This window comes from Anastrepha ludens, chromosome 3, assembly GCF_028408465.1.
Source record: "Anastrepha ludens isolate Willacy chromosome 3, idAnaLude1.1, whole genome shotgun sequence".
Lineage (NCBI taxonomy): Eukaryota > Metazoa > Arthropoda > Insecta > Diptera > Tephritidae > Anastrepha > Anastrepha ludens.
Genome location: NC_071499.1, coordinates 68,322,679 through 68,339,432, shown reverse-complemented (window position 1 = coordinate 68,339,432; position 16,754 = coordinate 68,322,679). Strand labels below are relative to the sequence as shown.

The 16,754-nt window shown below is 34.6% G+C and overlaps 1 protein-coding gene across 3 annotated transcripts in view; it reads right to left on the bottom strand.

Annotated features, from left to right (window-relative positions):
* LOC128858172 (GAS2-like protein pickled eggs) overlaps positions 1-14,502 on the bottom strand; it is a 223,850-nt gene extending 209,348 nt beyond the window's left edge. The window contains exons 1-2 of one of the 3 annotated variants that reach the window (XM_054094216.1): positions 9,258-9,760; positions 8,741-9,056 (exon numbers count right to left, since the gene is read on the bottom strand). The gene's annotated coding sequence lies outside the window, so the exon portion shown is untranslated. Of the gene's footprint in view, positions 1-8,740; positions 9,057-9,257; positions 9,761-14,028 lie in introns of those variants that run through there. The other 2 variants (XM_054094217.1, XM_054094218.1) reach the window with 2 other exon arrangements.
* Between the last annotated feature and the right edge of the window lie 2,252 nt (positions 14,503-16,754).

Genomic DNA, 16,754 nt, shown 5'->3' with positions numbered 1-16,754 from the left:
AGGAAGAAGACATATGCAAATACAAGTATGTGAATTTATATACCTACATATGCGCATATACATACATATATATGCTCACTCAAGTAGGACAGAGCCAGATGTCGAACGTTGCCGAACGCGGGGGCCGATTGTGCTCTTTGTCGTTCGTTCCGCGCTCTCGCTTGCAGTTCAAGCACATTAGCTTACATTTGCTTGCGTACGGAATAGATTCGTATATTTGATATGTCCATATGACTTGTATATGACTGACGTACAGAGCAATCTTAAATTATGGAGGGAACACTTCTCGAACCTGTTAAACGGTGACAGCTGCGCATGTCATAGAGAATGTGAAGATCCCGATACCCCAATCGACGACGACGGAATTTACGTTCCGCTACCCAATCATGACGAAATGAGAATAGCGATAACGCGTCTAAAGATCAATAAAGCCGCGGGCGCCGACGGACTGCCGGCTGAGCTATTCAAACATGCAAAATATGGTCGGATGAAAGCATGCCTTCCGATTGAAATTTAAGTGTGCTCTGCCCAATGCATAAGAAGGGGGATCCTGCAATTTGTGCCAATTACCGCGGGATTAGTCTTCTAAATATCGCCTATAAGGTTCTAGCGAGCGTATTGTGTGAAAGGCTGAAGCCCACCGTCAACCAACTGATTGGACCTTATCAGTGTGGCTTCAGACCTGGAAAGTCCACCATTGACCAAATATTCTCAATACGCCAAATCCTGGAAAAGACCCATGAAAGGAGAATCGACACACACCATCTTTTCGTCGACTTCAAAGCTGCATTCGACAGTACGGAAAGGAGTTACCTGTATGCCGCGATGTCTGAATTTGGTATCCCCGCAAAACTAATACGGCTATGTAAGATGACGTTGCTCAACACCAGCAGCGCCGTCAGAATTGGGAAGGACCTCTCCGAGCCGTTTGATACCAAACGAGGTTTCAGACAGGGTGACTCGCTGTCGTGTGACTTCTTTAACCTGATGTTGGAGAGCATCGTACGAGCCGCAGAACTTAATCGCTCAGGCACAATTTTTTATAAGAGCGTACAATTACTGGCGTATGCCGATGATATTGACATCATCGGCCTTAACAACCGCGCTGTTAGTTCTGCCTTCTCCAAACTGGATAAAGAGGCAAAGCGAATGGGTTTGGTGGTGAACGAGGACAAAACGAAGTACCTCCTGTCTTCAAACAAACAGTCGGCGCACTCGCGTATCGGCACCCACGTCACTGTTGACAGTTATAATTTTAAGGTTGTAAAAGACTTCGTGTATTTAGGAACCAGCATTAACACCGATAACAATGTCAGCCTTGAAATCCAACGTAGAATCTCTCTTGCCAACAAGTGCTACTTTGGACTAAGTAGGCAATTGAGCAGTAAAGTCCTCTCTCGACGAACAAAACTAACACTCTACAAGACTCTCATCATGCCCGTCCTAACGTATGGCGCAGAAGCTTGGACGATGACAACATCCGATGAAGCGACGCTTGGAGTGTTCGAGAGAAAGATTCTGCGTAAGATTTTTGGACCTTTGCACGTTGGCAATGGCGAATATCGCAGACGATGGAACGATGAGCTGTATGAGCTTTACGACGACATAGACATAGCGCAGCGAATAAAGATCCAGCGGCTTCGTTGGCTGGGTCATGTCGTCCGAATGGATACAAACGCTCCGGCTTTGAAAGTATTCGATGCGGTACCAGCTGGTGGTAGCAGAGGAAGAGGAAGGCCTCCTCTGCGTTGGAAAGATCAGGTGGAGAAGGACTTGGCTTCACTTGGTGTGTCCAATTGGCGCCGGTTAGCACGAGAGAGAAACGACTGGCGCGCTTTGTTAATCTCGGCCAAAATCGCGTAAGCGGTTATCGCGCCAATTAAGAAGAAGATATGACTTGTATGCATCTTTACATATAGATTTGTTCTTTTTGAAAATTTCGCGAAATTGTATATGTATGTATATGTCAACCATGCAATAAGTTTATATACATATATTAGGATACAACATATCTTATAAGGTATATGGTAAATATTACCATACATTTTTTCCTTCATATATAATAAAAAAATTAATAATAATAACATTAAGACAACAGGTATTATTAACAAACTTGGTTTTATTTTAAATTCTTCAAGTAAATCAAATTAATAATAATCAATAAGAAGGCATATGCAAATACAAATACGTGAATTTATATATGTACATATGCGCATATACATACATATATACGCTCACTTAAGTAGGAGAGAGCAAGATGTCGAAGGTTGCCATTCGTTTGCTTTGTTCGTTCCGCGCTTTCGCTTGCAGTTCATTCAAGGTAACGGCAATGAGCAAGGTAACGACAAATGAGCAAGGTAACGACAAATGAGCAAGGTAACGACAAATGAGCAAGGTAACGACACATTTTTTCGTGCGTGCAGCCTGTTAAATCGAATTATAAGACGTTATCACGTCAAAATGTCATTTTTACTATTCACTAACCCAACTATTCGAAACTAAGTACCGGAATGACTCGGGGTTTTCCCAACCAATAGCAGTCACTCCAATAAACTAGCCCTGTCTAGTGCTCTGAACCTCACCTTTCTTACCGAAAACGGAAATTGTGGCGGCTTCGTTCGCCAAAATATGTTCTTAATTTCCTTTAGAACGTTTTGGAAAAATCAATGCTAGTCGCAACTCACACACTCGACTACTTTCGGCCATTAGGGAGTTATTTATTTATTCTGCAGACATGCAATTGAATTGAAAAGTGCGCACACGTGGAAAACAGAACACGAAACCTGGAAACGGCAGCCGCCGCATGAACAATATACAGACATACAAGGTTAAATACATTGGTATGGTCACATTACAGACATTGCCCATTGGTATGTGTGTGCGAGTGTGTGCATATTTTCGTTTTTCGTGGAAATGACTCAACAGTGCAACTTTGATACAATACATTGCCGTTATTGTTACAGCGGGAGCTCCATTGGTCTCCGACACCTCATCGTCGGTGCCGACAAAGAAACTTTGTTTTTGTTTTGTAGCAAGAACTGGTGAGCATGGTGGCATGACAAATCGCTGTCAAATAAATACATATTTGGATAAGAAGTGTCTACACATGTACTACATCCATACTTCTATATGAAAACACGGACACACACATACAACTATACATGTATGTGTGTGTAAAAGTATATCAAATATGAAACCATCTACTTGCATGTTTGCATATTTCTGCTTACTTTTGTTTGGTGAATTTTATTAGCCAATGAGTCATGTTTCAAATTATTCTCAAAGGTGAAGCCGGGTGTAATATTATATAACCTAAGGATATTTTTAGAGGACAACAAAATGTTTATTCTAATCCTTGCTTTATAAATAAAATAATGGAATATTAAATTAAATTAATGAAATATTAGAAATTATGCAGGATTTTAATAGTTTTACCCTTTTCTGATAAATTTCCCATACATTTTCTGCATAAAACCGATGAGGGGGGAGCAAATATTTAATTATTTAAACCAAAAGTACATCAAATACAGTAAAGACAAAAATTCAATCATTCAAACTTAGATATGTAAGTGCCCTTATACATGCATATGAGTTACACATATTTTTGATGTTTGCATGTATGTATGTATGCACAAATAAAATGTCTATAGCGGGGCTATAATTTTGATGGTTATAAATAATCTAAAAGAACCACATAAATATTATATGCGTCCAGATTACATTTCGTCTACATATCTTTTACGTCATCAATACCATATCGAATTTTATTATTTAATTAATTTAATACCGATAAGCTTGCATGCGCGCACAGTGAATGCCACTGTAAATCGTACAATTATTTTTTTATTTGTTTCGAATGTTTACAATTTTTCCAATACATACTTATTTAACCCTTAGAGTAAGAAGCACATAAAGGACGGAGTGGGGTCACTAAAGTCCCCCACACAAAAATTGTTTTGTTTTGTTTATAAGTTGGCATATTTATATTACAAAGACCGTTAGTAAATTAAAAAACGACACGTTTTTATATATTGTAGGATTTAAAATAAAACTCGACTACCTAAAGGGAAAAAGAGAGAAAGAAATTATTTACGAGTTATTAAAGAAAAACTAAAGTCCCCACTTCGTGCTATAAGGGTTAAGTTAGGGTAAATGCATGTAGCACACAAGTAGTTACCACTAAAAATCGTATAATTATTATAATGTTTTTTTTTGTTTTCATTTTTTTTTTTAATACATACCTATTTTACAAAAGTCAGAGTAAATAAAGGCAGCAAACTTTGTAGAAAACTGAAAACAAATATCAAACATTTCAACAAAATTTCAAAATGTTCTCATATTTTTGTGAATTCGTCTTTAAGTAAGCAGCTCGAACGCGCAAAACTCTTAGCAAACAAACCTATTAACTTCTGAACTGTTGATAATAGCTAATTCCGATTTTATTTTGCAATTGAAAGCGTTACAAAATTTCGTATTCGAAAAATTCCAAAACTTTGCTTAAAGTGTTGAAAATGTTAAGCAAAATTTAGCGATTTTTTGGAACTCTTCTAAAATTTTTGAGACCTCAATTTACATTGTTTTTTTAATAATTTATATTTTCAGTAAAAATTATCGAAAAAAAACATATTACACATTATGAAAAACGATGTACGGTTTTGAGTGGCACTCACTGTACATAGGTACTTATATATATACGTGAACTTGAATAAAAATATAAGCACAACATATTACTAAAGAGCCTGCATGTATGTATTTGTTGAAATTATATAATTTTGCCTCCGCTGGTTTAAAAAAAAATTAAATTTAAAAGAACAGAAATGGAAAATTTGTACATTTATGACCATCAAGGCAGAATAAATTATTTTTCTGTATTTACTTATTTGATTTTGAATGTCAGCGATCATTCTTTATTATATTTGCATTAATAAAATTTTTACTATGTACGAACAATAGTTAAATTTAATTTATATTGTACACAATTTCCCTATAAAGATCGCGATCTTTAATTGCATTCCATAGTTCAGCTATGTTGCCAAGGCCTCTCCAGTTCCCCGAAAGCTGATTTCTGCCAACACATCGTTTTCCCTCAATTGTACCTTTTGATGCTGAATTGTTGGTTGCTATTGGTGACCTGATGTTTGCAGGTCAGGCATACCGTTTGCTAAAAGTGTAGTGTCATCGGCATATCTAATTTGGTTTATGATAACGTCATTGACCTCGAAAGAGCTTCTTGACGTATTTTTTCGGCGTCGATGTTTAAAGCAAACAGAACTTCGAGCACCCATACCATTTTTGAAACCAAATTGTGAACTTCCCATGGCTTTTTTAAATTTTTTATAAATTCTGTTATAAATTATTTTCATGAAAATTTTAAGGGAGTGTTTCATGCCACTCGTTTTCTGGCTGGTTTTCTTTGGAAATAAATAAGATCATTGAATATTAAAGGAGGGTCTCTTTCATTCCAGTTGTTTTATTTGTACTATTATTATTGTTAATAAATTATGACTATTTTTATATGTATAAAACAACAACAAAGTTGTGAGCACATACTCGTACGTGTTGTCCTGAATCAGTATCTATATATTCGACGGTATGTGAGTACAGCATTTTCGCTTAAGCTTAATGGGCAAATTTATTTTGATCTCACAAAGATAGATGCTCATGGTGGTCCATCTAACGTTTGGAATTCGAATTGATAGTTTTGGCTTAAACATTTGCAAATCTTCGAGAATCGAATAACCACCTGAGACAATGTCAATAGGTCGCCCTTAGACCATTTTCTGGGGGTCGCCATTAAGTTGGAATATTACGTCAGCCATCCAAGAACGATTCAAGAGTTAAAACAAGAAATTGAAATTGCAATTGTTGGGATAAGTGGCGAAACTCGCGACAGTTTACTCAAAAATTGGGTTGACAGAATGGGCTACTATTAATTCCCCTTTTACCCTTTTAAATAAAAAAATTTCTTAATTATTAATTCATTTTTTTTTAATAAAATGCCACATACTATATAGACCCTGTATAGCAATACGAGTATTTGCTTTTTTGGAAATGTTTGCCCAGTGCAATTGACGTTCTCCACATTGTACTTGTATATATTTTATTGATGATACTAAAGATAATAAATAAATTTATTCAATAAACTTCAAAGGCGTTCACAAGCCTTCAGATAAAGTTAAGCAGCAAAGGTTTTTATTTTAGATAAATGATAGATGCTTAGAATTAGAGTTCAACCGAACAACGACTTTTAAGGCCGAGCCAAACCGAATCAAACATTTTCATGTTCAAGTAATAAAAGCCTGTTTAAAATTTCAGTATTTTTATTAATAAATAAAGTTTCCGATTTGCAGACAACTGCAAACTGTGTTGATATTTCTATTCAGTAAGGTTTGGCAAGTCATCCTGAATCGTTTGACGCCATAACAACGCTTTCAAATTGTGGAAATTTACTTTGAAAAAAATAAATCTGTTCATACAACACTGGCGTTATCATCCGTCCTTATTTCTTTCGAAATGAGAGAGGAGCTATCGCTATGGTGAATGGCGAGGGTTTCAAGCCATGCTGTCTGAATTTTTTTTCCAAAAATTAATCAGCTAAACGTCGACGGCATTTAGTTCCAAAAAGATGGTGCAACATGCTATACAACGCGCTTAACAATCGATTTATTGCAATATTCAAGCCACCATTGGAAAAAGTACTCAACAATTGGACTGATAGAATGGACCATGGAACTCGTAGCCGCTGGGGATATATGCCGGATATCATATTCAAAAAAGCAGTGCCATGACATTATGTACCAGATTTTAGTAAACAAATTTCATTGCAACAATATTTCTTTTTTGTATTAAAAAACACATGATATTAAAATTTGTAAACACCCGTTTGTAAAAATATCAAAAAAAAAAACATATTTTTACAAGTAATTTTTTAATAAGAATTTTATAATGTGCTGTTACATTAAGTTATCGACATTTTCACGTTGTTAGCGACACCGTCTACCTATATAAAGCTGACTTGAAGCACTGAACGAGGAGCAAATATATAAGTATAGACTATAGGAATATTTTTATACAAAAACTAAAAGTTCAGGCGAATTTTGAACAGAGAAACTTTTTTTTAATCCTAAGCTATGGTTCGACTTTCTGTGTGCTGAACAGAATATTTGTAGCCAAACATGGCCGAAGCGAAAGCGGAAGACGCAGTTCTGTCCGTTCCCACGTCCGTCGGCTCTACGTAACCGGAATGATCCGGATTTATATCCAACCAAGGGCTATCAATTCAACAGCATTCCCCGCATCCCCCGCTTAGAATCAAACCCTCAAAAACTTTGCTGGTCGCTGAGATAAGAAGAATAAAGGATATTTCAAAAGTACCAAGTAAACAGGCCTACAATTTTAGACGATGGAACAACGCGTTAAAATTATTGAAACTTATTATATGCTTGCAAAAAAATTTCAAGATACTGGTTCTATCGGGGATAGAAAACACAGACTGGCATATCAAAAACTGAACGTTATTTTGAGAATGTTACCGCTGTAACGGAAAGTGTTGCTGTACAACCTATACCCAAAAACATCGATATCGATCGATCCCAACAATTAGGCATTCATAAATTGTCTGATTGGCGGATTTTACCTGTAGACGTGCGCATGGTGGACATTTAAATGATGTCATTTTTCACATATAATTGTTAAGGGTTGCATTTTCAATAAAAATAGTGCAAGCTGAAGGAATATCCATTCTTACAGCGTCTATTTTATCACAACATCTAGGCGGATCTTTTGGAAGATCATTTAGAAGCTCAATATGAAGAAGAACAGGTCAACAATTTATGTCAATAGTCAACGAATAGTTTTCTAAATGATGCAGTAAACTTAATAGCCTCAGATTGCTCATCTTGTGTAATTTGATGAGAATATGAAACGTCAACGGTGTAACATTATAATGAAAAAATTACCGCTCGAATAGGATTAGAATGAAAGAATTCGCCAAAGCAAATGTTACCCACAAAAAGAGAAATCTGAATCAGTTCATCTCAGCAGAGGAAAATTTTGACAATCAACTATAACTTAAGTTATTTGTGATTTTTCACAATAATGACATTAGCCTAGAAGCTTAGCTTTTCTAGAAAGATCGTAACAAGAAGAAGCGTGAAAAGCTGGTCTACTTGTTTGGTTGTCTAACAGACCTGAGTGCAGTGAACATCCACGAATTTTTAACGCTTACTAATCCTTAAAATTGCTAGCCTCAACAACGGTATGTCATAAGCCCACTGAGCTTAAGTGTGCCTTTGTTCTTGACAAAGGGGAAAGTAGTCACAGTTACTCATCTATCCATCTACACCAAAAACAATACGAAATATTCAAACAGCAGGGCATCTACTCAGGGAACGTGTACTCCCTACATTTGGGCTCTCTAGTAGTAGGCAACTCTAGTAGAAATAATAGAGTAGTAGTGAAAATAATTGAGCACTATCGGAAGAGAAACCAATTGGCACTTCATAGCACATAGAACACCGTTGTGTGAAATACGCCCATTATGTAGTTAATATGAACGCCAGCTAGCCATGGTTACGAATTCCTAAGGACAGCAACAAATACATAACTATACAAGTACTTATATATTTTATATATATCAATCCTGGCGGGGTAGTGAAAGGTGTTTAAACTATTTTATGTAGAAAAGTATACAAAACATACATTTTATGTATTTTTACACTTTTTTGTTCTATGTACTTACAATTAAATACCACAGTTGAATTCAGTTTTCTTGAATATTTCCTTGACAAGCGCACAAATTAGTTGCTTGTAAAAATGTGTAGAATTTTATAATAATATTTTGTTTTGACAAACTTTCTTGAACGTAAGTATATCACCAGCACTGCCGTCTATACCGACGACTGACTTGTCGATAACGCATTTTTTTTTTCTTCTTTTCGCTTGGTCCCGAACTTTAGCGATAAAGCTACTGGCGGTGACTAAACACTCTACATAACATATAAGTGGACTGCGGTCGTCCCCAGCTCTCTCTAAAGACGCTGGGTGCTGCCGCTAGACTATTAAATGATTATTGATATGTATTGGAAAAATTAGCTTTGCGACAAACCAATGTGTGAGCTGTGATAACTCATTTATATGTACTTAAACACGCATATCTACATGCATATACAAGTATACGTATTTTGCATACCAATCAGCAACATACATTTATTTTGTTTGCACATACACATAAAGCATTGATAAGCATTTTTACTCACATTTTCCCACACTACTTTTTCATATTTTATTAACACTTATTTCTTCCAAACAATTCACTTTTAAATCACATTTACTGGAGGAGCTAATCTTTAAGGCATTTCAAGAATCAATCGTTTCCATCCCAGCACCATACGTGTGCGTGTGTATATGTAAGTATATCGCAATAACAGACACTCCAGTGAAAGAATCTAACAATGTTGCGGCTACCATGGAAAAAAGTTCCTACGTAGTACTTATGTACATGTGTTTGAACGTACTTAAAAACAAACACCAACAACATGAACTACACTAAGGTTTATAGTAGCAAACAAAATCATCCGCAAATGTCCCAGTGCTAATATTTTTACGGATACGCGCCGAGCGTCCGCGTACGTCTTAATCGTATCGCAGAATATTGCAAACTCTCCAGCAAAAATGCCGTCGCCGGCGTCGTCATCATCGACGTTCACCTCGTGGTCGTCAGTCGATAGCTGACTTTTTTCAGAAGCTAGGTAGGTAGACCAAAAACATAAAAGAAGGCACTGATAATTGCATAGAGTCACATCGATTAAATCTCTCCGAGGCTGGCCGTGAGCGGCTGCTACCGCATGCCGCAGTAAACAAATCCAGCTGATTTGGGGGGTTGACAGCTGTCACAGGGCGCATTTTTGGAGATTTTGGTTTCTATTTCGATACCTGGAAGAGAGAGTGCACGCTATGCGCATGTACCGAGTGGTAGTGTATGACTAGGCAAACATTCTGAGCGTGATTATTCGACTATTGGTGGATGTGCTCTCTAAGTGCGACTTGGGCGAGTTTACTAACATATAAAATAAACAATATATAAATTGATTAGTATAACTTTTAAGTATAAAAATAATTAAAGAAAAGAGTAAAAATGTCTCTTATAATAATTTTGTAATACTCAAAATTAACTTTGTATCTGGTCTTTAACAGGTTTGTGCTACGCATAATTTTCACTCGAAATATTTGCCGTTGAGGGAAGTAGAAAAAACTGTATATATTTATTTATTTGCATATTTAGTCTGTAAAACAATAATTTCTTACACATTAATTAACAATTATACGCACATTAGGGCATCGTATTCAGGTCAGTAAAACAAATTTTAAGGCAAAGCTAAATCAAGATCGATAGATGTTGAACTTTGGCTAAATTCGCAAATAGCCGTTCCAATAGGTGCATTACGTGCATAATTCGTTCTAACATAATCTGCATAGAAAAGCAACGAAGCACGAATATACCTCCGCGGAAGATTAAATTTTATTATTTCTAATAGTGATAGACAGTCAAAAACTCCTCGTATAATACAAAAACTGAAAATTAAAAATAATATTGACCTTCTTTTGCGGAGCGATTTCAAAATGAGCAGCGCTAAACGTTCAATATGCGAAGGCATAGGATCCGCGAAAAACCGCATATATAAAGGGTTTTCCAATAACAGGTATCACAGGTGAATGGATTGCGCTATCGAGAGATGGTTAACGATTTTTTATGACTGGAATTGGATGGTATTGATCTGGACAACGTTTATTTTCAACAAGATGGCGCTACGTGCCACACAAGCAACGAAACCATTGATATTTTACGGGAAAAGTTTCCGGGCCGTGTTATATCTCGAAGAGGTGATCTCAATTGGCCACCGAGATCTTGTGGTTTAACACCTTGTGACTTTTTTCTTCGCAGCCACGTGAAAGAGAAGGTTTACGCCAACAGACCAGGGTCGATTCAAGACCTCAAAGATGGAATTCGTGAGGCTATCGAGGACATAGGGCAGCCACTTTGCAATTCGGTTATGGAAAATTTCAAGAAAAGGATATTGTCCTGTAAGGGAGGTCATGGTGGTAATTTTCCACTTTCCATCAACACAGTGTCAGATAAAGAGTTTCGAAATACTTTTGAGGAAAACGTTTTGACCATAGAACAGAAAAGGCGAGTTAAAACAGAAAACGTTTTCAAAGCTATAGAAAAATGTCCCGAAAACGTTCAATATAGTGTTTAGCTTCATCAAGTTTATCAACAACACATTACAAATAAAAGTGAAGATATTATAAATAAAAGTGACAAATACATGTTGGCCCCCATTGTACACAGTGGAAGAAAAGTGGATATTCAAGGTAATACAATTTTATTTGGAGTTTTGTAAAAGGAAAAAGGATAAGTAAAGCTGCTGAAGTACCATATAATTATTACATGCATAAAAAAGAAACAAAAAAAAAGAATTGGTATAATTTTTCCAATAGAATTTTCAAATTATTTAATATTTTCAAGACCTCCACCACAATATTTCGTAAAAATATTTAGATTTTCACAAGATGGACCAATTTGAAAGTACCGCCGAATATCGTGTTTTTATTAATAAAATTATTAAACAAAATTTTTTTTTAATTTACCTTAGATGATATAAGAGTTTACGCTCCAAAGATCGCTATACAAATTTTGTCAATGGAGTGCTAAAATTGGGTTTTTTTGATATTTTGAAGTCGGTTCAGGTCACAAAAAATTTTTAGAAATATTTTGACGGAATTTTTAAAAATGTAAACGCTTACTGGATGTATATTTTCATCCTTAAAAATTAGCTTTAGCTATTTTACACAGTCGAAAGGAATATAATATCGCAATTTTTTTATCGAATAAATAAATATAAATATAATAAAAATATATACATGTACCTATGTATAAGTACAAACCAAGAGATCATGTAAATAAAAACATAAAATATAGTTATTAATTTTTTATTGGGAGCGAGAGCGTTGCTAAGAGTATTTTCAAAAAATTGCATTTTTTTCTTTTGCATTTTCTTAAAGTATATCTTAAAAACATTGTGTGAACATTTCAAGTGAATGCGATAAATACTTTTCGAGTTATTCAACAATTAACAAAGGGCGCTCCGGACCGCCTAGCAAAACTTTAAATGCGTTTTTCTCAAAACTAAAAACTTCAAAAATTTGGATTTTTTTATAGAATTAATTGTCGGTTTTTTCTCAAAAATCTGAAAAATATTTCCTAAGGCCGCCATATTGTTAATTTTGAAAAAAAACCTTCGATCAGGCAGGAGCTTTTTTTATGTTTTTCAAAAGCAGTATAAATTTTATTGAAATCCGATTGATTTTAGATGAATCTCCAAGGACTTGTGATGATCACCGCGATCACAAACAGCGATAACTTTTACAATCATTAATTTTTGTTTTTATGTTGCTAAAGTCACGTTGAAACATGATGTATTAATGCTATGTTTTTATTTTTGTAAAATAAAGCCATTGACTGAAAAAAAATATTAAAAATCATCATTTTTTCGGACCTCTAACTACCCAAGCATTTAACTTAGGTTTAATAATTCATACTATTTATGAAAATGTTGTGTTATCGTTAAATTTATAAGTGACGCTGGCGAAAAATTTATTATTTTTATAAAATTTTAATAAAAATTTTATTTAATAACAAATTTTTTATTTTTTGCAATATGCCGCCGGCGAAAATTCGGACTAAAAATCGCGCAATTTTTTATTCCAAATGTTCCCTATTTTTAATTTTTTTTATTTTTTTTTTTTTGTAACATATACTCGTACTACATATGTACATTTCCAAACAAAAACGCGCCGCAGCGACAATTCGGAATAAAAAATCGCGCCATTTATGAAATATTTGTTTATCGCGATTTTTTAGTCCAAATTTTCACTATTTTTGAAAATAATGATTTATCGATTCATCGCTCGATTTTGTGTTCCAAATTTTCCCTTTTTATGAAATTATAATTTTATCACGTCCAAATTTTCACTATTTTTGAAAATAATGATTTATGGAAGGCCAAAGGTTAGTTTAACTCTTTTAAAAACTACAAAAGTAAATATTAGAATTTTAATAAAATTCGTAGTACTATATAATTGAGTAAAAATAGCTATAAATCAAATCTTGAATTAATAAGGAGTGTTTATAAGTGAATATTGTTATGCAAAAATTAAGCATTTTTAATGTTGAATATTGCTATTAATTCTTAATGGTAATTTATAAAAAGTGCTATAAATCAAAAGGTTAATATAGTGACTACATTTGTGTATTATAATTTTTAAATTCGATCCACGCACATAGACATCATAAGAAAATTTATCGTGGTAGCAATGGAAAGCCAACCCCAGCATCGCCCGAAGAAGCTTAGCCTTTGCAAAAACTAATCACTTTAACGATTTACTTAAAAAAAACATCCAAACTGACTCATTCTACCATACCAACACTTTTACTCTACATGCATACATACATAAAAAAAAATATTGTAAGAAGCTAAGTTTTACAACCTCTGTAGGCAATAACATTTTCGCCGAATTTGTGGCTCAACGCTACCTTTCATTTTTAATTTTTGCTTAATAAGTAACACAATTCCAAAAAAATTTAGTGTTGTGTCTATTCTCAGTAAGAAAACATATGAAAAATAAAGTAAACAACTACAATGACACATTAACAGAAAATATGATTAATTTGCTGCAGCGAACAAAAATGTTCTGATCGTGGTTGTTACTTTTTTCATTTCCCATGCGCTCATTATTTTTCCAATAAATTACACAGTAACAAAAACACACTTCTGATAAGAAATGTGAGTTAATTAAACGAGCAAGCGAATTATTCCAATCACTTACACACACAAGTAAATGTTTATGAATGCATAAATACAACTGGGCACATTTAGCAAACCCTCCCGTGCATACACATATACGAGTACATTTACATATGTATATGTACATATTATCATCATTATCGTATTCTTTGTTTTGGCAAACCTTTTCTCTTCCTCCGTTTCCTTTATCACTTTCGGGCGCACGGTTATGCCTGCGTATGTGCGTGTGTTTCCCGCATATGAGGTTGCTAAGTTGATCAGCACTTTCCGGTTCCGCAAATTTAAATTTCCACTTCTTTTTATAAAAACTCTTGGAAAGTAACTGCAATCTCACTTTTTTCAGACACTATTCATAAGCATAAAATTTATTGCAAATTTGTATTTATAATATGATAGTGAAATAGTAGTTTTATGCTTTTTATAAAGTGATCACTAGCGAATCCACTTTTAAAATTACACCGAATTCAATTTGCAACGAAGTTTTATAAAATTTCATAAACCGTCTTTGAAATTGATTTTGTACTTAAAACACTGGTTGAGTAGCGATAATATTGTATTAGGCGCAAACGCAAATGCAAACACCGCAAACGGAGACGAAGATGGAAACCTCGCGACGCCCTATCACGTTTAACAATCGCGACGACGAGCGCATTTGTTATATTCAAACGCAAATTCAAAGATCAACATGAGGCGACGTCGCTGCTGCTACGACGCCAGGCAGCAACAATGTTGCCAGCGAAAAGGAAAATCCCGCATGAATTTATTAGGGAATGTTAGATGTGATAACATAGTGTGAAACTCTCAGTGCACAAACAGATGTATGTAAAAAATTTCATTTGGCCTAATTTATATGTGCATTATTCGGCAATATTTCGACACACAAATGTATTCACACGTGTATTCAAGTTTGCCTTATATCAATACGCGATTAAAATTTCAGAAATGTGCATTACAAAGGTAACAACGTCAAAAGTTAATATAAAAGTACAACAAACTAAGCAAATTAGTTTATCAGGGCATTTAAAATTACTTATTTCATATCTATAAACCATGCTATCATGGACACAAATTCAATTTGTTAAATATGGCAGCACGAATTTCGTTTATCGACAGCTGATAGCATCCACTCTCTCATTTCTATTCTTTCCATAAATTTCAGCCTACATGATGCCAACAATATCCAACCAGTGACGACAGTTTCAGTACAAATCGATACAAATTTATCGATAATTTGCTACGAAAATGTATGACAATTTTAAATAAGTGCCGATTTACTCACGGAAACATCTGGAATGGAGACACTGCAAATTCTCTTTTCGTGTTTCATTCGCGGTCACACGGCAAAATGAAATGGGGTAAATTTGGAATTCAACATATACATGCCTCATAAGTTTTTAAAGTTGATTTCTTCCAATCGGCTGAAAACCAACACAGACCTCAGAACTTTCTCCCTCAAAAGAAGAAAACGAATGAAGCAACTGTCAAAAATTGCTTCAAGATTGGAAATACGAACAAGAAGCGCAAAGCGTGCCGTCAGTACGGGAGACATAATCCCTTCTCTCTTCCGCGGCCGTCCTACCTCGAACAAAATATTTGCCTTCCAAATGTTTCCCTGTGTAAATGGGCACTAAAGGATCTTTCAAAAGGTGAAGTCTAGATGCCTTTTTTATGTCATCTTTAACATTTCGTCCCCTTTCTGTGTTAACGTCGTAACCTCAGTTTTTTTCGAAATTGAAATTTTTAGTGAAAAACACTCCTTATCACTCCTGTTACGTAAAACAAAACATAGAATGTTCATAATTATTATAGAATTTTTTCAGAGCGTTTCGATTTTTCTCGTATCTACATGTTCGAATTCAAAAACGTCGTATCTACTTAAGTATCGTATCAAATAAGTTATAACTTTTCATAGAAGTTAAGTAATTCTAAACATTTTTATCGATTTACTAATAATTATGGTTTTGTAGATACTAGGTTAACACAGAAAGGGGACGATTTGCCAAGTAGGCAGATGCACAATTTTACGCGATATAACATTGCGTTAAACTTATTGAAACTTGATATGAAAATGGACCATTTACAAGAACAACATACAGCAAAAATCTTGATGGTTTTTGCATAAATAATCAACAAATGAGTCGACAATTCAAAGGTTGGTAAAAGAAATGTCAAGAAACTGGTTCTGTCTAGAAGAGGAGAAAAGGACTGTCAGACCAAAAACTATACGTTATGTTGGGAATATTGCTGCTCTATCGCCTTTAAACCCTAAGAATTAGCCCGAAAAATAAACATGATTTTATATATGCGCCCTTATTGTCAACGAATATTTTATTTACTTTTTGATATTTGAATATGACGAAAAATCCATAACTTGGCATGACGGCTGGTATTGCTGAAAATTTATGTAATGCACCCACTCCCTTGTCTAAATCCTATATCTTAGAAATAATATATACTTTGGCAAAATTAATTGAAAGCATAAAATTGTAGAATATAAAAATGTAGGTGCATTTCAGGCTCTGCTCAGAATTTTCCTGACTTAGTATTTTGTTTTTGTAACACTATCTTCTCACCAACTTCCTGAGCAACAACTTATCGAGTTGAAAAGCTTTACAATTTTTATGGAAGGGCTTGCAGCAAATTAAATTAAGAACATTAAATCTTGACCTGGTTGTTTCCCTATTTTATGCGGTTTTGTAATAATGCAGTCCCATTCATGTCTCATAAAATTAAAAAAAGTAAAGCAGTTAACACAAATTACGGATGTCTATTAAGTAATAAAAAATAGCGGGTTTGAATTATTATTATTAGCATTTTTCAACATTTATCGACATTTCGATATTAAATCGGTTTTATAATTTTACTAACACTGTTTCCCCATTTTAGTCC